Source organism: Toxorhynchites rutilus, chromosome 1 (genome assembly GCF_029784135.1).
Source record: "Toxorhynchites rutilus septentrionalis strain SRP chromosome 1, ASM2978413v1, whole genome shotgun sequence".
Lineage (NCBI taxonomy): Eukaryota > Metazoa > Arthropoda > Insecta > Diptera > Culicidae > Toxorhynchites > Toxorhynchites rutilus.
This window is the reverse complement of record NC_073744.1, coordinates 23,669,102-23,696,859: the sequence shown is the minus strand read 5'-3', so window position 1 is coordinate 23,696,859 and position 27,758 is coordinate 23,669,102. Positions and strand designations below refer to the sequence as shown.

The 27,758-nt window shown below is 37.3% G+C and overlaps 1 protein-coding gene across 1 annotated transcript in view; it reads right to left on the bottom strand.

The window, feature by feature from the left end:
* The window catches only part of LOC129763542 (uncharacterized), a 350,843-nt gene that overhangs the window by 204,830 nt on the left and 118,255 nt on the right, over positions 1 to 27,758 (bottom strand). The gene's annotated exons all lie outside the window — the stretch shown is intronic.

The following is a 27,758-nucleotide window of genomic DNA, read 5'->3' as shown; positions in this document are numbered from 1 at the left end:
CTTCGAAGTCCCTAATCTGTACATTCGATTATAGAATATTCCATGATTCAGAAATTCGAAACTTGGCAATTCAATCATTCGAAAACTCGAAAAGTCGAAAATTCAAATATTCAAAAATTCGAAAATTCAAGAACTTGAAAACTAGTAATTTCGATAATTAAACTATTTGTAAACTTGAAAATTCCGGAATCGGAAAATTTTAAAACATGAAAATTCGAATCTTCGAAACTTCTAAACTTAAACCTTCGAAACATCGAAAATATTGAAATTCAAAAATTAAGGAAATTCAACCAAGAAAATTTAACATTCAAAAATTCGAAATTTTTGAACAAAATCGAAAATTCAAAAATTGAAAATTTTAAAATTCGAAAATTCGAATCTTCGAGCCTTCGAAATACACCCAGGTTTTTTTTACGCGGGGGATACGTACCTCGTAAAAAAAAAACCGCGTTAATTGGAAAATCCGCGTTAATTCGAAAATCCGCGTAAAAAAACCGTGTTAATTGGAAAATCCGCGTTAATTGGAAACTCCTCGTAAAGAAAAAAAGGTCACATAAAAATCCTCTTGAGAATCGTGATGGGGTGCGGCATACGCTCTGAGGGAGCTTGAAAGGGAGAGATATGAACTGAGAGAGAGAAGTGATGTTGCTCAGGTTTACGCGCAAAAATCGCGCTTATTTCCTTCCTAAATGGGATTGATGCTATGCATGAATTTCATTGTGTGTGGCTCTCGACGAGCGGACTTAAATACATGTACATGAATCTTTCTCCCCCCAGCCGTTATGTGGGGTTGGATGAAACTTCGTTGCACACGAAGGTCGTACGGAGGATTTCTGCTTCACAGTGGTGTGTTTTACTTCTTCTTGCACTTGCAGATTCATCAGCTAGCGACCCAGCTTGTATTTCTTCTGGAAATGCTTTCTCTGCAGCGCTAATTGCCTCTGTTCCAACTCTAACTGCTTCTGGTCTAATTCTTTCTGTTCTGTCAGGCATTTGCGTTGCAAAATCTGTCCTCCGACTTGACGTGGTCGTTCCCATCGAAACTGGCATAGGCGGTGGTGAACAACGCGGGCAAATTGAATCTGTGTTCGCTACAGATGCATCGAACCTGGCACATAGGTGCGGCACTAATATCCGTCAATAGCACTAAGTTCCGTCATATGGTCTCAGGAAGCATGAGGGACAGATTTGATATTGCTCAGTTTTTTTTTACGCGGTGACCGCGTTAAAAAAACCGCGTTAATTGGAAAATCCGCGTAAAAAAAAACCGCGTTAATTGGAAAATCCGCGTAAAAAAAACCGCGTTAATTGGAAAATCCGCGTAAAAAAACCGCGTAAAAAAACCGCGTAAAAAAAAACTGGGTGTACTCCGAAACATCTAAAATTCGAAAACTCAAAGATTCGTGAATCTGGAAATCTCAAAATTCATGAATTTGGAAATTCTAAAATTTAACAATATTCAAGCTTTCGAGCTTTCACATTTTCGAATTTCACAAACTTTCGAATTTTCAAAATTTAAATTTTGTTCAGAAATTCGAATTTTCAGAATTTCCGAACAAAATTTAAATTTTGAAAATTCGAAAATTTGTGAAATTCAAAAATTCAAAAACCTCCAAGTTTTCGAGTTTTCGAATTTTCAAAATTCTAATTTTGTTCGGAAATTCGAACTTTCAGAATTCGAAAATATGAAAACTCGAAAACTTGAAGATTTTAAAATTGAGTGTAAAATACAGCGCGGATTCGATTATATACTGTTTTTGATTTCTTTTCACTGTATATAATCGAATCCTGTATATAATCGAGTCAAAATTTTTTTTTCTCCATTTGTTTTTTTGCATGCATTTTTCGTTTTTTGATTTTGATTCATCCCCTTAAAGTCAGAAACCTTTCCACCTTTCCCACATGAAAAAAATTAATTTATCCAAATTCTCTCAGGAGGTGATAGACAATCATATTTGGTGACGCACAACTTCTATCTTTCTTAATTTGGCTACAATATTGATATAAACAATTCCTGGTGAAAATTCAAGCAAAATCTTCAAAAATCACGATTTTACCCCACTGTACATATAATAGCCACTTAAACTTCACCTTAACGTTGAAGGTTACATTCCTTCGTAAAATAAGCCATATTTGAAATATAATATAAAAAAATATTTTTTTTCAAACTGTATATAATCGAGGTGAAAATTGTATATAATCGAATCACATATAATCCAGCCTGTATATAATCGAGTCCGACATGTATAATAATTCAAAAATTCTGAAATTCTAAAACACAAAAAATCGAAAATTCGATGAGAGAATGTTCCAAAATTTGAAAATTTGGAAATTTGTTAATTCGATTATTCGAAAATCCGGAAATTTGGATATTAAAAAATTCGAAAAATCAAAAATTCGAAAACTCGTAAATTCGATAATTTGATAATTCGATTTCTCATATATTTAAAAATTCGATAATTCAATTTCTCGTAAAATTCGGAAATTCCAAGATATGAACATTTCGGATTGGAAAATTTAAAAACATGACAATCCATAAACTCGAACCTTCCAAAACTCGAATTTTCGAAACATCGAAAATTCGAAGATCAAGAATCTGGAAATAAAAAAATCTTCAATGCGACAGTAAGAAAATTCTAAATTTCTGAACAAAATCGAAAAATCATAAAATTTAAAATTCGAAAATTTAGAAATTCTAAAAAATCTGATCAACAGATAAAAATTCAAAAATTCATCTCATCTAAAAATTAGAAAATTTAAAAATTCGAATATTCAAAAATTCGAAAGTTTGAAAATTCGAGAATTTGCAAACTCGAAATTTCGAAAATCCGTCAAAAAAAAAATATGAAAATATAATATTTCAAATATTTAGAAATTAGAAAATTTGATAATTCGAATATTTTAAAATTCGAAAATTCAAAATTACGAAAATTCGAAAATTTGAAAATTTAATAATTCAATAATACAATAATAATAATAATACAGAAATTGAAAAATACGAAAATACATTTGTACTTTAAAACTGAATCGATATTTATAAATGCTATTTCACTACACTTATAGCCCAAGCTCAATTCTTGTGATCACTCAAACTGGAATCAAAATCATAAACAAGAGCAAATTTATCAATTTTTGTGCAAAAATTTGTATGTGCTATGTGCGTTGACAATTTCCCTCTTTCCTTCTCAGCAGAGATCAGAGCTGTACACCCTTCCCACTTGTCACTGTCATAATCCGATCGACAGAAACATCCTTCGCTTTACACGTATCCGGCTTCCGAAAAGTATCCAACAAGGGCCCAAATATCCGGTTTGGAAGGAAGCAGTATGTGGAAAAATTGATGCGTTTCTTTGGCATCAACCAATGTTGTCATACGTTAGATTCTTGGGGCAAATGGCAACCGTTTCCCCCAACCGCCCACTCACTCTATCTCTCACACACAGACACACACACCCGCACACATCGTATGGGTTGTTGCGGATTTGAGGACTAGCGAAGTGGATTCAAGTGGGTGCTTATCGGGGTTTGAAGTTGGCATGATATAAAATTCAATTGCTACCTCAATGCAAGAGGTGGGACAAAAAGAAGGCGGGAGATTTTAGTTGGTTCTTTTAACACAAGCTTTGACACATCTGAGAGTGGTGTAAATAAACAACTGGAAATGAAGTAGAAAATTGGGAAGGGAATTCAATGCGCCTCGCCTCGGCTAATGTACTTAGAAACTGCCAGGAACAGTTTGTTGCTTTTGATTAATGTGCGCCATCCAAAGGTCATAAATATTTATAACCAGTTTGAACTACTCATTCGCAGCAGCCAATAGTTGTTGTCGGGGAGAGCGAGAAATGAATCCATCTTCGAAATTCAAATGCCCGAATTCTATTCAGTTGAATGGAAATTCGTATGCTCTATCCACTTCGCGCACTCATCCCAAAGCCACAGCCGGTAGCGTCGCTGAGGCGTCAAAATTGAATATTAAATCTTTCCCAACATGTCAATAACATAATACGCAATATTCGGGGTAAAAGGCAAGAACACCATTTTGCTATCGACCCAGAGCTGCGGGATGTGCGCCAACCGAACGAAGAAGGTTCGAATGCTGATTTTTGGTTGAATTGAAAATGTTTATTGCCCTGTCATCCACTGGAATAACGAGATGAATTTTCTTGCCCTAATCCTAGACGTCTGCTGTTAACGAGATATACTTCCATGTTATCCAATCTGAATAAATTTTGAGGTTTTTGGTTTTTGCTTACGCTCTTACGCCGCTCCTCCACAAATACCGAGTCTCGACTTGACCCAGATTCCAGAATTAAGACTGAGACTTCAGATTCAAATCCAGATATAGACTACTGATTACAGAATGCAGTTTGGGATTTTATGTTTAGATGCTGGGCTTTTACTTGGATTTCTGATCCAAACCCAGATATTGAATACATGTATGAATGTGCTTTTCTTGATTTAAAATTGTGAAATTCTGAGTGGCTATAGAGAAGGGGAAATGGGTGCTTCTCGAAGTTGAAGCAAATGCCACATGCCACATAAAAACCCACCTCGAAAAAAATAATAATATAATTTCACTAATAGACCTTGTTAACATCGGATCAGGTGTCATGCACTTGCGACGCGCAACTCGAATAGTCCCCAGTTGGGTAATGTCAAAGCAAACAGGATTTGTTTTGTTAATTAAAAAGTATAGGTCAAATATGTTAGCTATAAATAGAGCTCTGCCATAAACAAATCTGAAAACCCCTGCCTTAGAGTAACTGGACATCCGTACGATTTTTTTATCCAAATTTGTGTCAAATAAATGCTACTTTAACACGTTGAGCCCCGACCGACAATTAACATTCCGTTTGACCTTTGTCGGTCCCTGTGAATGGATAGTGGGCTTTTTGAGGTAGGATTACGTCCTTCGGGAACATATTGGGGGTACAAATTGAAAAACGAAATTCGATCGCATCGTGAAAATTCAAACGCTTTTTGCTCAGTCATTTCACGTTGGATTTACAAACTTTTTCCGTCAATCGATTTGGGCACACCATTTAGTTTATTACATTGAAGAAAATAGTATCTATCATGAAACTAACTATCGAACAATTGGAAAACCTCAACTATTATCCAAAAGGAAATACAGAACACGAAATCGAAAACACAAGCTTCCTCTTGTACTCACAATTATTGCTCAGTCATTTCCCGATGGATTTACGAGATTTTTACATCAATCGATTAGGACACTTCATAACAATTCATCACAATTAACAAAATAATAATGAAGCTAACTATCCAACAAATGTAAAATCTCAATCAATCGGAAATCCAGCGTTCTACCAATCAGAGATTCGCAAAAGCAAATTTTCCTCTCACATTCAGTTCATCAGTTTGATGTTTGATTTTCTGCTGATGTGAGTCGCATATGTCACATGTTTCTGAAAAACGAGAATTCAGTTTTTAGTTGTTTCTATTTCGTTGCTTAATAATAGATTCTAAAACGTAATTCAATACATGATTATCTCTGACAATCCAGGCAAGTTGTGGTGGCAATATGTGGTTTGTTTTTCCCCTGTTGGGTGTGAACCACTGCGTCTATTATTTTGAACTATTGAACTTATTGTGGTATACCCTATTTTTTCTACTACGCTTCATGCCTATTTAATACTTATCGAAAAAGGAGTAGACTGAAATCTATAGCGAGATAGAACAAACAGACCAAACTTCCTTGGGCTCCAGCATTATCAAGGTGTTGAACTCTGCGTCTTGTTAGAGATTCACAATTGCAGAGCAAATGTTTCGAGGTTTCGCTTTTGGCATTACAAACGCGACAAATATCATCTTGTACTAAACCTATGCTTTTAAGATGGTGTTTGCTCGGACTGAGCAAGGAGAGGAAGAGCCATCCGTCCATTGGGCTTTAGTCGTTGTGCCGTAATCCTACGTCAACTATGCAGTCATGTCTCGGACACACCCTCCTGTAACTTTTTAAAAATCATTTTCTAGCTTTGTTCCTAGTACCAATACTCTCCAAACGAAAAGTTCGCTGTCGGTCCGGTCTAATCGGAAAACGAAATTTAACTTGAACAAGACGGACAATTCAGTGTCAGTCCCCAGGGACCGACATGAGGCTCAACGTGTTAACACGTTTGTCGGTACATTTTTTGAGGGGAGGGACCTGTCACCCAGATATGGGTCATACTTTTCACGTTCAAAATGAATAGGGTTTTTAAAGGGAATTTAATAGAATAGGCACCCAAATATCAATTTGGGATTTGTAGAAACCATAAAATCAAAAAACATTGAAATATAATTTTTTGTACCATACTTTTTATTAATTTATTTTTTGGATGGTTTGTTTCTTACGAAACCCATATTATATGACATCGGCATGTGTTTTTAAAATATATGTATTTAGTCATTCCATGCCAAACCGATATAGTGTTTCTTACATTTTCGTTAAAATTGGTAGTTTTGTTCCTTTTCGCTAAATATTTGACTTAAAATTGGTTTTGTTTTCTAAAATTCGTAACTTTTGAACTACTCGATCGATTCAGATGATCAGCATATCAAATTGAAGAAAATGGGTGAGAAAAATTATAACTAAAAAACAACAAAAAGTCCTTCTGATTCTTGAATATATATTGTAAAAAAATCTTATCTTTCAAGAAAAAAATATTTAAAAAAAATTAGCACCCTTCATCAGGGCTCGGCAAAGTTATATTCATCTGAGGATAGTCAGGGAACTATGGAGAAATTCGTCTTCGTATTCAATTGGAAATGAGTTTTGGCTTCTTCCAGCAGTTTCTCCGTCAACATGACTCAACAGGAGGTCTTCGTAGCCACATTGGTTTCGCGTTCGCGTTCGCTTCGTGACTTCAAAACGCAGGGCCCTCAATTAATCATCTTTGTGTTGTTATAGAATAACTACGTCCACGCAACAATCATAAACCATGGAAATCGATCCACGGTCGAATGGAAATCGATTCATCCATACAACTGCTCTGCTCTGCAAGAAATGTCGGGTTGATGTGCTATTAATAATACAACAATGATCATATCAACTGTCTCCGCTGTCCGGTCTGCTGAATAATGGAAGAACATAAAGAATAGTTCTCTTCTTCTTCTTAAATGGCTCTAACGTTCCTAGAGGAACTTCGCCGTCTCAACGTAGTATTACTTGCGTCATTTTTATAAGTATTTAGTTGAGATTCCTATGCCAAATAACACAACTTGAATACATTCTGAGTGGCAAGCTGTAGAATACGCGTGACCACAGTGCAAGTCGGAGAAAATTTCTTTGACGAAAAATCCTCCCGACCAGAACGGGAATCGAACCCGAACCCCCGGCATGATAATGTGTGACGCTAACCACTCGACCACGGGAGCACACAGAAAGAATAGTCTTACGCCTAAATTACTACTACTGGGTAATGTCCAATTTATAGAAATCATAAAAACATGTAACATCTACACGATTAACCCGGTTCTGTTACAGATAAAATGGTAATGAGCCTAAATAAATGAACAAATAGGATACAACAAAAAATGACTCAACTGTTATTCGGGCGTTTAGTTGCTATCTTACTTCACGACTCGACTACACCCAGGTTTTTTTTACGCGGGGATACGTACCTCGTAAAAAAAACCGCGTTAATTCGAAAATCCGCGTAAAAAAAACCGCGTTAATTGGAAAATCCGCGTAAAAAAACCAGGTCACCTAATGATATATATCAAATGGGACTATCTTTACGTAGAACGGAAGTAAAAAGTTGAGTGTTGCTCGCTTCTGAAAACTCGTAGTTTTTCCTGCAATTTCGTTGGTTACTGGTAGCTATAGTTCGGTTTTCCTCACGAATGAGGTCATCTGCTGTTGCTAGAAGATTCCCTAGTAATTTTTACACTCTTCTGCCGATGCACCTGCAGTACCACTGTCGGACCGTCCAGAGCTAAGTAGACAGGGAAAGACATTCACGAATAGCTGCCCGTAAAAACCCCGTCCCGTTGTACCGCCCAGCCAGCTCCCCGTTACCCAACACATAAAATCCACGTAAGAATCGTGATGAGGTGCGGCCCTTAACGCCAAACTCCGTTACAAGCACTAATTACCGTAATTTGCTCTGAGGGAATGTGAGAGAAAAATGTGTGCTGATGGAGAGATGTGATATTGCACTGGTCTTTTTTTACGCGGTTACCGCGTGAAAAAAACCGCGTTAATTGGAAAATCCACGTAAAAAAACCGCGTTAATTGGAAAATCCGCGTAAAAAAACCTCGTAAAAAAAACCGCGCAAAAAAAACCGCGTAAAAAAACCTGGATGTATCTTTTTTCATTCTTCTCCGTCAAATGAACTTCATTGGATATTTGAAGTGACGCTCCCCAAGATTAATTTGTTTCTCTCTCTCATGTATCACGTACGCATGTATCGATGTTTGAGTTCAACGTAGTTTGAAATATACTACATGTGAGCTAAATTTCTTTTTGTATTGTACACGAAAATTACTCACACATATGAAATAGCGTGCAGTGTTGTGTTCAGAAACACTGACAAATTTGTGAATTTTGTTTATTTGGGTTTATTTCTGTACGATTTTTTTTTTCATAAAATTGAACTCGGACTCAAAGTGAACTGAAATTTTGTTTAGAATTCCTCCCAAAATGCACGCTATTTACTAATACTAACGCAAGGGCCTTTATAACATACCTGGTAACTGTCTAAGTTCGTTGGTTTGAATTCACGGTGAGTAAACAATGGAGCCGTCCATTAATGGTGTAGCTACATTTTTGCATCAGAAATCAAGTTTCCGATTCACTTTATATGTAGGGTAAATGATCTAATTCTTAAAGAAGAATTATGATCATGGTTTGCCCAAAAAAATGGTCATGGTTTGTCCAGTTTTAGAAATCTCCATTTTTGAATGAAAACATTCGAATTCACAATTAGATGTTGCATTTATCATTGCTTGAGTTTACTGTCATCATATTGATTCATTCATAATTTAGGCTTTCTTCAGAATATTGCCTTTTCTTGGGCATTTTAGAAGTGTTCACCTCAACACAATCAACACAGAAAAACCATACTTCTGCTATGCGCGAAGCACACCATAAACAAACATAAACAAACTGCAGCGCGCCAAGCGGTTGCCTCAGAAATCATGTGGACAAAACAACATTATTGAATTGGACAACTCATGATCAGAATTGAGTTCATCAAAATGCGTTAATTTAATGGTTTAGCTATGTAAATCCGATACAAATGGTGAGCAAGCATGATGTTTACAATATTTATAAGTGTTGTAATCCAGAAAAGGTCTGAATACGTGCCAAATAATCATCTGGTGATCGATTAAAAGTTAGCTCGAATGAGGGGCGCATTGACACAAATAGAAGGTGTATTTTATAATCCTTTAAAACATGTGATTTCGTAAAAATATACTATCAAACTACTATAAATCATGTAAAAGGCAATTTCATTTATATGTTTCGAAACATTCGAAGGCCTTATTTGACACAGGAGCGCTGAATTAGATCATTCAAAAAAGTGGGCAAACCATGATCATATTTTCGACTGGACAAACCAAGATCATTTACCCTACGCTAAAGTAAGATTGTGTACGCGGGTAACGAGATTCGTGTCAGGGATAGTAGTAGTGTGGATTGAAGTCAGGTTGAATGGAGAGGCAGATTTGTACTGATTAGTCACGTCAGTTAGAATAACAATTTGCTAGAATAGTTCATCAGTCATCCTCGCTTTCAATGCTCGTCAATTCATTTCTAGTCAATTCAAGGCATGTTGACGACGAATGCCGTAGTAATCCTAGTCAAAGCGAAGTTATTAGGAGGAGAATCGATTTTCATTTTTCATCTTTGAAGATTCCGGGCCCTTTCCTTTATCTTTAACCGAGTAAACCATAAAAAAGCAGGAAGTGGGTTATATCTGTGATAAAACCACAAGATTGACGTAGGACTATCGTTGATTTAGTGACCATATTTTTGAAGTTGAATCTGAATCCATTCTGAATGAATGAATAAATTAACCCTCTACCGCCCAAGTTTTTTATTTATCTAAACAACCTACTCCACTTTTATCTCGAATTTCCGACTTTCAACATAAAATACTCCTAGCAGAAAGCTGCCAGCATAAAAACAATGTGTATGTGTGATAGATGAAAATATTCTAAAGATGTTCTAGTGGGGGTGAACATTGAAAATAATGTCTGAATAATTTGAAAAGAGAATTCGCGAAGCCCGTCTACAGGCCGGCTTGGGCATTAGAGGTTAATATTTGGGGACTTCGAAAACGAGAGCGTTACGAAAATTTTCTACTGTTGGGGAAGATTAATCTTCAGAAGCTTTCCTGTTAATTACACTTAAATGAAAAATCACAAAACGAAATGCATTTGATTGCAGCATTATTTGAATAGAAAACATTGAAATAAACTCTTTCGCTTGAATGAACTTTTCAATTCCAATTCCAATGAATGCGAGTACAAGAGTACCCGATGTCAAGGAAGATGTAATTTCACGACCACGCTATCCACATAGCCACAGGTGCTATTGCAGAAATGCGTGAGGATATACTAACACATTATAAAATGAAGTTGGAAAGTGTTTTCTAAGAGTAAAAAGGAGAGCATAATCGTGAATGTACCAAACACAGACTCGAAACTCCTGTTACGTGCGTTACTATGGAATATATTGAAGGCGGTCTTATAGAAGTTAGACGGAGTGATGTATCCGATTTCAGCAATCATTCCATTCGATCATTTGTCGAAGTACGAAGTATTCAACGATATTCTAACGGCACAATTTAAAAACAAAAATAAATCAGTTCATTTATCACACTGAGAAATCATCACCATAACTCTAAAAAAATTGAAATCAAGAGGGGACTCGATGAGTCCCCTCCTCCTTCGAATAACCGCAAGCGGAAATTGAACCTTTTCCCTCATCAAAATGAAGGCAAAAATAAACACTGTGCATCTAATCGTGATAATTTGATTTGAATACCGCCTCCACCCGTTTCCATGCTGCGGAAAAGCTGAATGTTTCGCCCCCAAGCCCCGTCAAAATACTGATAACCTTTACCTTCATAAATTATGACTGAATTTGGCGAGTTCTCATTCTTGGTGAGGTTGTGTAGGTTCACAAGGGTGCTAGGAGTGCCCTTCCCTTGTGGTGGTGGGTGTTTGTATTGCCATTGTCCGCCCGATATAACCACCCTCGTCGCAGCCAGAGCCACCTCCAAATGAAAACCTATCATTTTTCTTTCCGCTGAAGGCTCCAATCTCTTTCGCAGTGTCGCTTCGTTGCTTCGTTGGGTCGTTCGGTCGGTTAGCACTATGGCAGCCGTTTTAAATTTGCACAACCAAAAATTTAGAGAGAAAGAAAAGCTCGTTAGAACGATCTCGAACGCTCACCCACATAAACGCACAGACACATTCATCTTTCCCACACCACACGCCTTATTCGGCACATTTTAAATTAAGGAAAGCTGTTATTGTCTCGAAAATAATTCACGGGAGTGTGTACACGCACAAAAATGAGATCACCCTCCGTTGCCGGGTGACACACGCTAATGAAGCGCGGAAGGATGTGATGGCAGAATAAAATGTGTTGGGCTTGTTGAGCTGATTTTGTGGCCAAATTTTTTCTGTGATTTTCTGTGTCAGTGACAGAGTTCTTATTTATACCGCGAATCGTCGTGTAACGGAAATGAAGTATACTTTTGTTTTGAATTCATTAGGAAATTATTTTTGTTTGGGTAGGAACTGAGCAAAAGATAAGTACAGTAGAACCCCGATTAATCGCGACAGCGAATTCCATAGTAAATAAATAGGCCTTCCCGGAATCTGACAGCGAGTGATGAGATCTTTTTTTGTATCATGTCTTTTACATTATTTTTCCACTGGCGTACAAGACCTTATAGATGTATTGATAAAAATAGTTTTCATGCTGAAACATTTTTTTCGTGTTCGCACCTCATTTTAGTCCTTTATTGTTTCATTCGCGATTTTCGTTATTCCGCGGATAAACGGGGTTCTAATGTAGGTTGTACTGTACTGTAGATGTTATTTTGTTCGCTTGTTTTTTTTCTAAATGTGGGTGAAGGTAGTATTAATCCGACCGGTGGTCCTGAACCGACCACCGCTTGGATGTCGGTAATGACGCCACCTACCGTTTTTTATTGTCAAATGAAAGGTGTCACAACCAGTGTTGCCACACGTACAGATTTATCTGAAATGGTACAGATTTTTTCGTTATTTTTGGTATAGATTCTGTACGGTACAGAGTACAGATTTTCTTCAAAAAGCACAGATTGGTACATATTTTTTTCCATTTGTGAAATTTGTTACATTTGAACGAAGCAACATTTAGGTACATGACGACTTTCACGCCGTAGTATCGCTTGGTCCTGCTGATCTTAAAAGCATTTACAATACAATGATTGATTAGTTTCATAAGGACGAAATTACAAGGATCGTCTGAAATGATTCGCGTCGGACGGAGCAACGTATGTTTTGCCCCAAATCAACAGATTGAATCGTTTGTTCCAGGTTGAAAAACCTGAATTAACGATGCTACATGAAGAGCTGAAAGATTTTTATTTGATCATTCTCTCCAATATCTGCGAAGAATCTTACGTTGTTTCAATGTCCAATGCTATTAAATATGAAGATCATGTGAAAAGCGACAAGAATTTTAGGTTGGAATAGTAGCAGAAGAAAATTTCAGAACAATCGACAGCGAAAGGCAGATCATTTCAAAGGATATTTGTCGCAGTTTTTTCGCGGAGCTGATCAAAGAAATGAGAAAAAGATTCGATTTTGATGATTCGACGCTCAAGTCGACGGCAGTGTTAAATCCCAGAAACTTTTTCAATTTGACTAGCATTAACGTTGTATTAGAAGCGTTTTCACTACAGCTAATATTTTCGATGGTACAGATTTTTGAAAAAAAAAGTACAGATGAGTTTGATTTTTGACCCCTCTGGTACAGATTTGAATGTGGCAATATTGGTCACAACGCGGACAATTTTTTTGCATGGTGACCTTTTTCCTGCTCCCTTCATTCTAGCGTTTGGCGCCATTTTTGTGTTCAGTGCTTCAAAAACGGAAAAGATAGATTTTTGACTTGCACGGAAAATGTTCTTTTAAATGTAGAAAATTTACAAAACTAGGCAATTCCGATTGCTCATGGTTTGTTTATAAAAACAAACTAAATAAATTGAATTTACCTGTCACCTGTAGTGAACGTCATTCCGTTAGTTGAAATAAGTCGGGGGGGTTCTAATCCGACCATCTAAAAAATATGATGGCGAAAAAAAAAGATGTCACCCATATTTGTGAACTGGGAATATATGATGGTTTTGCGATACCTGAGCTGATATGTATCATTTTTTGTCCACCTGGTTTTCCGTTAAATTTTCGGCATCCAATTACTTCTTTGTAAACCTGAAATAATTCACTGTCCTCAAGTGAATTTCGAGATATAAATTTCACCTAGATATACAGGTTCTTCAGATTGGTGATTTAGAGCACATTTACACATAATCGTTTAGATGCAACGTTTAAGCTTATAGGAGATGTTGTTAATGGATGGTAATGCATCCAAGAGCTTACGAAAAGCAAGGTTCAGCGCATTAGGAAATTGATGAATCAATATGAACAATTTCAACAGATAATCCGCTTACTGATTTCGGCGATGTGCTTCCAGACTGATTGTGTATAGCTTTCTCCAGAATCAAATATGTATTCCAATATACAGCGATGGTTTTGTGGCCCTGAATAACATGAGAAAACAACACAAAGCTGCTATAAAAAAATTGATTCTGAATCTTAAATCCGCCCCTGTTTTAATTCAGGTTCAGATTTCAGATTCAGAAGAAGGATTTTTTAGAACCTATTTTTATGAATCTGAAATATTTGAGTGGATCTAAGAATATTGAATCCAGAATCTGATTTATTCTTGAAATTCGAAATGGAATTAGCGATCTGAACTCGGTTGTAGAATTTAAGAGTAAAAATAAAACATTTTGAATCTTGAATTCGTTTTTATTCTGATTTTTTTAATCTGAATCTGACATCCAAATCTGGAAATGGTAATCTGTAAAATGAAATACTGCTTTTGTAATCGGATTCTAATCTTATAATCGGGAATCTAAATTAAGATACAATGCGGATAATTGCGGAGATTGGTGATCTAAAAGTGATTTGCAGTGTTTGGATTTCGATCAATATCGAATGATACAGTCATGCAAGTAACCTCTCACTTGTATTATTATATTAAATTATTATATTAAATATTATATTATTATATTAAATGATTAAACAAAGAGAGGAACGAAGACTGTTGATTGCATATCCGAACTGTACCAAACATCGTACACCATTTCCAAGCCTGCATACAAGTTTGAGCCGCATATATCGTCCCGTTCTATTACACCCATACCTCGCTATAGGGCCGCTCTTTATACGGCATTTCGCTATAGCGGCCCTCTTCAATTAAGGCGCGTTTTCGATTTACGGCATAAATGATTCGCTATAACGGCATGATATCATGGGTTTACAAAAAAATTTTTGATGACAAGTGTCTTCAAATTGAACGAAAAATTTGCTGCCATACAGATGTAGCACACATCCCTGCATAACTCGAGAGCTAATCAAGCAAATGGAACCAAATTTGGCATGTGGAGGATTTAGGGGACAGGAGATGTTTCTATGGTTAAGGAAAACATCACCTGAAGATGGAGGAATCGTCTGATTTGAGCTGTATTTATTTTATTATATAATATTTTCTGTATCATGCATGTATTCCATGAAACGGAGAACCATGTTATTTGCAAGTGATTGAAGAATCTTGAATCTTGAACGAGACTTGGTCTGAAAATAATGTTTTATTATACGAGTTTAGGTAGAAATACTAGGAAATTCATAGTAAAGGGAATTTTAAAGGGTTAAAGGGTAATCAAACGTTCGCTTGGTGAGAAAACGTGAGTGTTTGAAAGTATTCACATGCATAAAGAATCTGCTAAATGTCTGTAGATCTGTCATCCTTTTCATAAGTTTCCGGGGAAGATAAAAAAAGGTCTCGCAACATTATCGTCAATGTTCATTCATTCAATTCGCGTTGAGGGCTTTATAAAGCAAAAATCATAATGGATTTTCAGGTGAGCTAAACGTTCTTCTAAAATAGAAATTATGAATGAAAATGTTGAGTATTTACTCTACGAAATATAGAAGAACGCATATTTTTTTACTTATTGTGTATTGTTGAAATGATTGTATCTGATGATTTTCTATTATAATGATTGGATTTTGTGGAAATATCAGAAAATGTATACACAAATTGTTAAGTAAGAGTCAGGACAACGTGTTTCGAACATTAAAAAAACATCATGTAATCATTTTCATTCTAAACGTCACGATTTCAAACTACCATCGGGTGTATTAATTTGATAGAGTATCCTTCTTTCACGCCAACTTCAAGCTTTGATCAATTTCGATACTGTACTCACGATAACGCGAATAGTGCGGAATAGATAGACGATAAACAAAAGAAAGAGTAAGCATAAGGCCGTGGTGAAAATGGATCGGAGTACGCACGAAAATTTGTTTGTACGATAATTGACAATTTTGTTCCTTAGAAGCTGACGAATTCGAACGAAGCAAGGGGGAAGCAATGTAACCACACCAATACAACTCAATGTCGTTGTTTACTTTCACTATTGAATACAATTCGTACGACCAGATTTCCGCAGCCAATTTCACCGCCGCCTTATACAAATGCCGACCGGAGAGCTTTTTATGCGGGCTTTTATGACATGAAAATTTTGATAGGAATCCCAGTGTATTTATTACGGACTAGTCTGACCCAGCGAACTTCGTCCCGACGAAAATTGATTTTTTCATATGAATTCTTTCGAACATTCACGATTTCTTACTATCGGGTGTCCAAAAAAATGAGAATGATTTCAATACCTTTCTGTAAAAAAGGAAAAAGCGTAATTTTTTTTCGTTTTCTGGGCTCCCTAGAAAAGTGTTGCTAGTTCCTTCTCGCTCGGATGCTGTCAGTTCGATCAAAGCGTTAAAGTCAAGGAAAAAAGATTTCAGTAGACCACTTTCGGGACGAAAATGTACTGGTGAGCACTGTTGACCGGATCCTAGCATCAAGGAACGTCGAGTGGAAGACCGGTAGTGGCAGACTGGCGAAGATCATGACGAAAAAGAAGAAGGAATCTCTGAAAAAGCTGTTCGACAACAAGGACGGTACAAGTTTGCGTGACGTCGGCCGAAAATATTGCTGCCCCCATTCCAACATCCACAGAACCCTCAAGCAGGAGGGCATCGTCTGTTGGTAGAAGAGAAGGTCTCCAGAGTACACGGACGAGCAGATAGCGACCGTGAAATCTCAGTGCCGGTGGATGACGAAGAATTATCGCGGGACATCGTTCGTACTGGACGACGAGAGTTATTTTCCGCTGTCAGTCCCACATTCTCACAACAAGCCGAGCGGACTTGCGATCAACCAGAAGGTGTACCAGGAGGAGTGCCTGGAGAAGATTATGGTTCCGTTCTTAGAGGAGCATAATTTCGGTGGGAAGTACGTCTGCTGACCGGACAAGGCGTCTTGTCATTATGCCAGGAAGACGTAGGCGTACCTAGAGGAAGAACAAATACCGTACGTACCCAAGAACGGAACCCGACCAATTTGCCCCAGTGCCGTCCGGTCGGGGGGTTTTTCAACTCCCACAGTGCCCTGGTGTACAAGAATGAATGGCGGGCAACGAACACCAAGAAGCTGGCCTTGAGGATCGGAAATTGTATCCGGAAGATGGATGTCAGTACCGTCCAGCGCTCTTGTGAGATTATCTCCATCAAGTTGCGCCCTACGGCTGAGCACGGCCCCTTTGCCAACATTTACTGACTTTTTTTTGAAGAACAGCCGTTATGTTTTTTTAAATAATGAATTACTTGAAATATTTTTTTCACTATATCACTGAAGAAATTCTCATTTTTTATTGAACACCAGTTCAGCGAACGATCGTGGATTCAATAGCAGAACTCTTGATCTTCAAATTGGCCATTCAAAATATCTTTCCACTGTAAATTTACTAGTAATTCTACGGTCACTAACATATCAAATTATTTTCAGACACAACTTTTGCATTCACTTGCAAATAACATGTTTCTCAGTTACATGGAATGCGTGCTTGATTCAGAAAAGTACACGAAACTTAATTTCACAAACGCGAAATCCAATTGGACTAACAACGATGTTGTGGGGCATGCCCAGTTCTGGCAACACGGGCAACGTCAGTTTGACGATCAAGTGGGATGGGCACTCAGCACAATTTCCTCCATTTTATCAGCAGGCAGTCACCGTACGGCTTCCGGCGGTCTTCAATTATCGCACGGACGCTCAGGGAAGCACATTTTGGCGGTCCTGCCAGGAGCGAGAATTTATTGGGATAATTGGAAACCGTCTTGACCCGAAGTACTATCAGGGGCTCTGCGTTAACTATCCTACCATGGGAGGCACGACAATTTTCAGTAAGTAAATGATACGATATGATACGAAGTATAAATTAAAAGTGGATAAGCACGAATCGAGACGACCACATAAACGAGTACGGCTCGGGACGACCGTATGGAGACAAAAGAAAATGCTAAGAAATGCGGATCGGAACGACCATGCGGTGCAAAAATGGAAGTATAAATATTTTCGGATCGGATTCCATTTCGGATTCGGAAATGGAAGTATAAATATTTTCGGACGTTCGTATAAAAAAAAAATCGAGGGGCTGTATCCAAAACACGACTGCTTAGGACGTAGGACTACGCAATCTTTTTTGATGTAGAACTACGTCTTTCATTAAGGGTGCCAAATCAGAAAACAGGTCACGTTTTTATGAAATAAAGTTAACGTTAATAACTATTTTTGCCGCGAACGTATCGACGAGCAGCGAAGGGGAAATTGTGAGATGTAGTAAGATGAAGTCTCTGTGAACAAAGGAAAAGAAGAAGAACGAATGATAATATTTGCTTAGAGTATAATTAGTGGATCTCGCTGAGGCAAATTTTCATTCTTCGTGATGAAATCGACTGAACAACATCGTTGCCGGGCGAGCTGGACGGCGAGGGATCGAATGCCTTTCTCAAGACAATGGGGGTGGAGGAGTAATATGATGGATAAAGTAAAGTTTTCCAAGGGCCTTTTGGAAGGTTAGAGACGACTGAACTGAAGAAGTTTAAAGTCTCAAGCCAGGAAGGAAGACAAACTTTCAGTATCGTTCTGTATTCAAAGCAATCAATATCGCTTGTTCTTCCTTGTTTTGTGTCGTCACATGTCTTCGTTTCGGATTAACGGAGGGTGCAAAGTTTCAGCTCAATCGGAAATGATTTAGGGGTGCCTCAAAGCGCTCAAAGTTTTGATTTTTTGAGCCTCGAAAATCTTCCAAAGGAGGAGTAGAGGAAATTTCGAAAATCGAAAATTTTTTTTTTAGATGCCGAATGACATAGAAATTCATAAAATCTGGTGTTATTTCGAAAAAAATTGGGACGTAGCCTGAGTGGCCAAAAAATCAAAACATTGAATGCTTTGAAGCATCCCTAAATCATGTCCGAATGAGCTGAAACATTGCACAGGTCATTTTTTTAGGCCAATAAACAATATGTACATGGTCGGTTCTTTAAATTGGCAATTTATTTTTTCTATACCTTCATTGCCTCTCCGGCTAAGTCGAGATGACACCAGATCTCGACGATTCATGCATTTTTAAGTCATTTGGCATCGAAAAAAAAATCGATTTTCCAAATTTCCATTCCCCCTTCGTTGTTTCTATTCTAGCGGCTGCATAAGTTGCTCGTTATTGACAACTCTGTTCGGGGAAGCACACAAATGAACAGAACAAATGTATGGGAGAATGGGAATGCTTCCAATTTTCATCAATTTAAACCATATAAAGGCTATAGGATTGTAACGTAAAGCATATCAAACAAATCTTAGAAAATCTCCAATTCTTTTGGTACGCAAATCGTTAAAATTCGTTCACAGCAAAAATAGTTATTAACGTTAACTTTATTTCAATTAAATGTGACCTGTTTTCTGATTTGGCACCCTTAATGAAAGACGTAGTCCTACGTCAAAAATGATAATGACAAGAGTGCGGATCGGGACGACCATGCTGTGTAAAAATGGAAGTAGACATATTTGCCAATCGGGACGACCACGCAGAACAAGTACGGGCTTTGGACGACCGCATGGAGAACAGAACATGACCCGATATTTTGTAAGTTAAACGTCATCAATTAGCTCATACATCCCAAAGGTAGTTCAAATGTTTTCTGTGAAGGAAAATACACTGGAACAAAATCCACATATTCTTTTCGGTTTTTTTATTCAATTCTTTTTTTTCAGAGAAGAGAGAAGATGTATGGCATGCCCAGTTCTGGCAACACGGGCATCGTCAGTTAGCAATCAAATGGGCTGGGCACTGAGCACATTTTCCGCCATCTTATCAGCAGCCAGTCACTGTTCGGTTTCGGGCGGTCTCCGATTATCACACGGACACTCAGGAACACACAGATGTCTTTGTAGATCATGTAAGAATTTTTTTTATACTATCCCTTGAAGTTAAAAAAAATCAAAAATATTTCTCATAACATTGATCTACAAGAAGAGAGGGATTCATCAACAAAAAAAGACAGCAATTCCATTAGCGCAGACATCGAATGGACTAACAACGCTTATCATGATGTAATTGGAGAACATATGGGAATTTTTTCGATTTTTCTCTCTGCTATATTGATCTACAGGAAGAGATGATTACAACAAAATAAAGACGACTAGAATCGGACCATTCCTTCCTCGTGGTTGTGATCAGAGTTCGGATCAAGCGGCTGCACGATGCGATATACCAGATCTTGTTATGGATCTGAACGGATGAAAAATATCGGAGACCTGGTTGAGGGGGGGGTCTTATATGTTCTACCCAAAAGGACCATCGATTTGATTGTAGCAACTATCGATGCTCACGAACAGTTCTCCTGGATCAAGTTTTTCAGATTCACTGTATCCTTTGATGGTGACTACCTGGTTTTCTTGACGGTCGTTTCACGATAACCCAAATGGTAACACTGCGGCAGATGATAGATAAGTTCCGGGAGTACAACTTGCAGCCTCATAATCTGTGTTTTGATTTCAAGGTTGCGTGCGATTAAGTTAAGCGAAATAGGCTGTGGTAGATAATGCGCAAACACGGGTTCCCGACGAAACTGAGAGGTCGTACAGGCTTGAACAGGATTTGATGTGGTCGAAACGTTTATAGAACTCGGTACGCTCGATATGATCTGCGAATTTAAACGATGAATTGCAGCTAAAAAAATGGTCATCTAGAGTCTACGTAGCCAGATGAAGTTACGTGTTGTTCAAACCCACACAAATCTGTAGATTTGAATCTCTAGTTCTTCCTTCAAGTGGGGTTGCTTCAAGAGCCATCTAAAAACGATCCTGAACAATTTTGGTTTAGGTGTGAAGAATACTAACTCCGAAGATTGACCTTGAATGTGAAGTATGCAAAAGCAGCAGCACTCTGTGAAATAATCCTTCTTTAACCGTGTTCAGGCATCGCTCGAGCTTGAGTGGAAAGTGCCAAGGAGTTGCCGTTTGAAGTGAGTGATTTAAGTGTGTTTCAACTCGTTCCTTTTGCGGTTTTCGATTGAACCAAATGGAGCCGCCACCCATTCGTAAGCTGGTGAAATACGATTACGGCGGATATTGGTTCACTTTCTTTCGGGTCGCAGTCAGTAATAGGGAATTTGTGTTTCAGGTTTATTTTAGCATTATTGCTTCCGAATGTTCTCGTAGTGGCGCGCAAATAACTTCCCCGCCGTTTCTGATGATTGCTTTCGCATCGCGTCACGCCGCAAAGGGTGTGTGTGTGTGTGTGTGGGTTGACAGGGTGGGGTGTATGTATGTACACGCAAACTTATGATCCCCTTCTGCGCGATTTCCCCTCGCGCCCTGCCCGTTGCCACAATCGCTCGTTGTCACCGCAGTCGTACGCCATGTTGAAGTTTAAATATTTACCATGTCCCATGCAGAGCAAACAGACACCACAAACAGTCCCGCATCAATTTACTGTTGCAACAACAAACATCGCGGGCGGAGGGCTGATAGAGATCAGCGAGCGGAAGTTTATCACCATGCGAAAGATATCCAGTGGGGGTTGGGTTCGTGTTTTCTGTTGTGTTCCGATCGGGATTTCGATACATGTTCACGAGAATGTTGCCTGCAGTTTCCAGTTTTGATCCATTATCCATAATCGTATCACATTTGAAATCGATTTGATTGGCCGGTATGTTTGCGTATGCATGTGTTTACATGCGTTAACATAAATTCATTCGTTAGTTTATTACAAATGGGCTGCCTCAACATCGATCGGGGGAAACAGGTAAATCTAATAAAGAGAAGAAAGACTTCCTTAGGAAAATATCAATTTCCTACGCTCTGAGCGGCATGAAGACTTGCAGACAAGCAGAAGTGATAAATCTTGATAGAAGCAGTAATCAATCCTATCATACTGCCTTTGGCCAAATGTTCGGTCGATGTATTTTTTCTTCGCATTCCCGGTAGGATAGATGTTATGATGTTCCGAAGGAATATACGAGCGTTTCTTGATGAAAGTAACTGAGATGTTTTTCAGAGTGTCGAAATGTGCAATGAATGCCTGGATGGACGAAAATAATACATCCGTGAGGATTTGTCCCATGGGAATCCTGCTACCGGTAAAGTTCCTACATTGACCTTAAATTATAATCAACCATTCCTCTCGATGGGGAATATTAACTTCAGCTTGATTGATAGCCCGCAGACAATTGATACATGACCTTCACCACATTGGTTGAATGTCGATTGCTTGTCGCAAATATCAACTGTCCTAGATCGCAATCTCCCTGGGGTCATCCCCTGGAATTGGAACCGCAGCAAATCCAACACGCTTCGATTTCAATTTCCTCCAGAGCAACCTGCAATATTATATATCGAATTCAATCAACGTATTTTTCCCGTGTTTTTTGGTCTTCCACTGTGGCTGCAGGAAATCGGAAGTTCCACACGCCCGCGGCTTCTGCTCTGCGGTGGGACACAGTCACGAATCGGATCAAATCTCTACCATTGGTTTAATTTCTTCCGTGCGGAAATGGCAACGAGGGGAAAAATCGATACACTTTTTGGAGGCAATTATCTCCGAGAGTTCTTCCTCTCTGTCTGTCTCCGGGGTATGTTTAACTAGGATCCCGTTCGACACGATTAACGACAAACCTTCGTCTTCGCTTGAAACCGTTCGCTAAATGGACCATTAGACACACCGGGAACGGTAAAAGGTACAATTTTCTAAGTTTACCACGCCTAATTTGATTCGAACTTTCTACTCGGTACCCAATTCAAATTAAAGACACTCTATCGACATGGTTGTGATGGTTGTTGACAATGTCGGAGCATGAGCCTAAAAAATCAATCGTGTGGTCACAAAAGTAATCTGTAACGTTCGGCAAATGCTCTGTAGCGCTAGTAAACATGGAAACCATCTACAGCATGTGTGTCCTAGAGTACAGTCATTTTATGAGGCCATCGACCCGACGTGTTTCCCCCGGCGGCCTCGTTTCGATAATGATGATGTGCGGTCAGTGAGAAAACTCAGCTCCTTCACCCACACACGAAATGATAAAACCCCGAACGCAAAAGTGTTTATATCCCCGTTATCCGGAAGGTAACATATGTTGAAACATAAAAAAAAACAAAACGCAACCATATTACTGCTCGCAAATACCGAAAATGAAGGTCAGAGAATTACTGGGGGGCTTTGTGGGTGCTGCCGGGAGCGAGCCAATTTTGTTCGTTTCGATCCTTTAGTAAACCCATCTGTAGTTCCCAAGAACACGTGTGAGTGTGCTGTGTTTGGACAACCGAATGGGTTTCGATTGAAACACAACGGGCTGTTTTGGGGAAATGATCATCGAGTTAGATGTTCCAAGAGCTTATCACGACTTCAGTGAAATTCTATGAATACGAATGTCTCTCTCCTACACAACACTGGCAGCTGTTCTCGAAATGTCTCATTTAGCTTCAGACAAATAATTGGCGTGTTGAGTCAGTGTTGCTGTAAATAACATGGCGAATGGGAAGAAGTTTCCCTTTCTAACCCTTTTTGTCGCTTTACCCTCATTATTGTCCGAAAAGGGTTTAGCCGCTCGAATCACGGGTCTAATTGATGGGTTCTCTTTCTTCTCTCGTTTCCGTTTGTTTCTTATGTGTTCGTCGGACTGAGACATTTGCAATTTGTTGGGTAAGAGTTTGGCTTATGTTCTAAGTTTCACGTCCGAAAAGTTCCTTTTCCCTAGACCAAAACTGAACATAGTGGCAGCCTATACAAAAAACACGTTGTGTTTGGTTACAGCGGCACATATAATGGTTTCAGCAGTTTTAAGGCTCATTTCCAATTGAAACATCATCGTCAAAATGGTTAGATTCGAATCAACTTTCATTTTGACGAATCAATGGATCTTCGAAGAGATCTCCCAACTGTTTTTATTATATTTTTATTGTATCGTGGCGACATTCAATTTGAGGCCATAATTTGGGTCCCAAACTCAATAGTGTAATCTCTATCGGATTAGAAGGCACGAAGCCAGTTTTAAAATGTCACAATTTGAATGAAAATTTCTACATCATGTTAATTAATTACATGAAACACGTATTTTCCCTGACTCTTATTTAACCATCTTCCGATATTTGTACTGGAATTTTTCATTCATTTTTCATTTTCTTTGTTTTCGAACTCAATTTTCGTATGAGAATTTTTCACCACCTTTCATTTAAATGAAATACTAATTATCATTTCAACAGAATCCAGATTTGATATGAGAAGCTAACTTTAACTTTAACTTTAAAAACATGTTAATTCCGCCTGAAAATTAATTACTTTCTTTGACGCTACCCAAAACTTTTAAAACATGTTCATTCCACCTGAAAATTATTACTATCTTTGATGCTCTCCAAAAGCGTAAAACCAAGCTCAATGCCGTCTACGTGAAATTAGAGTTTTTATTCCATCGGCCACGGTGTTGTTTACATATTTTGTCTCGATATTTCTAGTTTTTTAAAATGTTTAACAGTTTGAGTTCGGAGGAGTCCAAAGCCATGTAAACAATAAAAACTAGCACCATCAATAATTACGAAAACTAAATCTAGTTTTTTGCAAGTATAATATATTTTAATGAAAGAACAGCTAAATGACTTTAATTTGATATGTCGATCATCTAAATCGGTCTAGTAGTGTGTAATTCCAAATGAAATCGATGCAGATTTTAAAAGCTTGTATTTTTGATTCGAAAAAACAGCATTTGGGATTTTTTTTGACTCAAGTGTAACTTTTGAAAAGGGCGTATCGATTTTAGTAAGAGAAATCTTTGATAATTTATATCTCAAAAACTAAGAGTCCTACCGAAATAGTGTCTTAGAAAGAGTTATAGAGAATTGATGTCCAAACGTGAAAAAAATATACACTGAGATGTAAAATTAGTACTTTTTTTCATTTACAAAAAAAAAACTTTAATTTGCAATATCTAAAATACACATTTTTCGTTTATTTTTGATTTTTTTTCATATAAATTAAAAGTTATGTAGAAAATTAAAAAATAGGTACAAGATGGTAGAACTATTTTGGAACATTTCTAATTTATTGTCTTTTTCAATTTTAATTTTATTTCAAAGTTATAAATGTATTTTTAAATTTTTTTAAATTTTTTCATATAAAATAGAAGTCATGTAGAAAATTTTAAAAATGAGCCCTAAATGGAAAAACTATTTTTGACGAACTTTGTAGAACATCGAATTTTTACGAATTTTCGAAATTTTATATGTTAACAATCATTTTTAGCCACAAATTATGAATTCTGATGTAATTTAAAACAAAAAAAAAACTCTTTGTCAATCTCCTCCTAGATGCAGCCATTCTCGAGATATTCAAAAAAATATATCTAATTTATTGTCTTTTTTATAGTAAATAGGCTCTTTCAATATGTTTTTCGTGTTATACCGCCATGTTTATGAAATTTTCAACAACTTTTTCAAATACATAGCTTTTGAGATATAAATTATCAAAGATTTCTCTTACTAAAATCGGTACGCCCTTTTCAAAAGTTACACTTAAGTCAAAAAATTCCCAAATGCCGTGGAAAACTCATATTTCCTCCAACCCGAACGGAATACAAACTTTCATTCGAATCAAAAATACTCATGTTTTGTCATTTGTCGATTTCATTTGGAATTGCTCTAGTTCAAAGTTAAAATTTTTAAAAGAAGTCATTTTTGGAAAAAAGGGAAAAAAATGATTGCACCCCCTAATGAAACCCTAATAAAAAAAAATGTAAGGGTCTAGTATCTCGCGATAAGGAACAAAACTACCACTTTTTACGGAAATCTGAGAGCCACTATATCGGTTTGGCATGGAATGGCTGTATATATACATTTAATAAAGTTAATGTTAATGAATGAACCTCACTTTTTATGTGTTTTTCCACGACAGTTGTGACATGATCAGTTATCTACGTTTAATGGTTTTTATAAATACATATACCCATACTCATCCCCTTTTTTGGCTTGTGATCCGCAATTAAACGGATAAAAGGAAGTGTACTTTAACCGACGAATTGCGCTGGAAATACCATTGTTTTACAAAAAAAAAAACGTTTCGATTATGCGACTAAATGCTGGTTATGTGATTTATACGTGTTGGTGGCTGATTGCGGTATGTACATAAGGGTGCCAATGAATGTATGGGAAAAAATCGACCTTAAAGTTACAAAAAGTCTTAAAATTTGCCCGAAATGTCGAGATTTACTGTTATCTCGAAGAATTTTTTTTTGTCAAAAAAAATATTTTCGAGATGACAATAGACAACGTTTCATGTAATTTGAAGACATTTGGCATCAACAATTTTTTTCAAACCCCGATTTCTTTTACACCTTCCTTGGCTAATTTTCGATTTTCAAAAACTCAAACTTTGACCGCTTCGCACCACCCTTAAGTTCGATTGAGCTGAAATTTTGTATAGAGTGTTTTTTGGAGGTGGTGAACATTTTTTATGAGGTAACTTTATGATATTCCAGATGACCATTTGCATGTAACTTGACCATATCTTAATAGATCGCAATAATGTTTGCATCAATTGATATCTATCACAATGAATTACTGAAAACTTGTTCGGCACTATGTACGATGCATACGATTTTTAAATACGGTCATCAACTTGATGAGGAAGGGTTTGCGTTTTGATCGTTGAGCGTTAAGCGTTCAGCATTGAGTGTTAAGTGTTCAGCGTTTAGCATTTAGAATTGAGCGTTGAGCATTGTTGTTGCATTTGTTGCCGTTGTAGTTTGCGTTTCCGCTTCTTTTTTGACTACTTTCTCAAATATTGAGAGATTGCAAATACATATTTCGCAGAATCTTTCTTACGATATATGTGAGAATATATGTAATTAGATGGCAATTTTTTCCAACTGAGACATCAGTAGGGAAAATAGTAAAACAGCTGAAGTTTCACGTATGAAAGAGGTATGTTTTGCTAGCGAACGCGAATGTAAGTCATGTAGGGTAAATGATTTTGGTTTGTCCAGTCGAAAATATGATCATGGTTTGTCCACTTTTTTTAATGCTCTAATTCAGTGCACCTGTGTCCAATCAGGTATTCGAATGTTTCAAAACATATAAATAAAATTGTCTTTTCATGATTTACAGTAGTTTTAAAGTATATTTTTACGGATTCATATGTTTTAAAGGATTATAAAATCCGCCTTCTATTGGTATCAATGCACCTTTCATTTGAGCTAACTTTTAATTAATCGCCAGATGATTATTTGGCACGTATTCAGACCTTTTCTGGATTATACCACTTACAAATATTGTAAACATCATGCTTGCACACCATTTGTATCAGATTTACATAGCTAAACCACTAAATTAACGCATTTTGGTGAACTCAATTCTGATCATGAGTTCTCCGATTCACTAATGTTGTTTTGTACACATGATTTTGTTTGTGATGTCCTTCGCGCATAGCAGAAGTAAAGTTACTCTGTGTTGAGTGTATTGAGGTGAACACTTTTAAAATGCCAAAGAAAAGGCAGTATTCTGAACAAAGCCTAAATTATTATTTAATCAATATGATGACAGTAAAATCATGCAATGAGAAATGCAACATCTACTTTCAAATTCGATTTTTTTTTCATTCAAAAATAATGATTTCTAACAATGGACAAACCATGATCATTTTTCGAACAAACTATGATCAGAGGTGGACAAACCATGATCATAATTTATCTTTGAGGAAAATCGTAAACAAATATAAATATTTGAATAATGTCAACGCCTCCTGGTAGTATTAGAAACTAGAGACTTAGGGCTCTTCAACAAACCCAAACTCGTCTTAATTATATGTGATTTTCATAAACAAAAATCGATTTGCATTTGCTGGTTGCGTGAAAACACTCAAAATCGGACAAATCAAGATCATTCACCCTATAATGCATTCTTTCTTTTAGCTTGGTTCCCGTGAATGTTGTATGCAACACATAATCGGATCCAATATTTTGCGATAAGGAAAATTACCACTTTTGATGAAAATCTAGGATCTACTATATCGGTTTGACATGGAATGGCTGCAAAATAAGTTATGTAGTTTTCATTGATTCAATTTATGTTTTTTGAAGG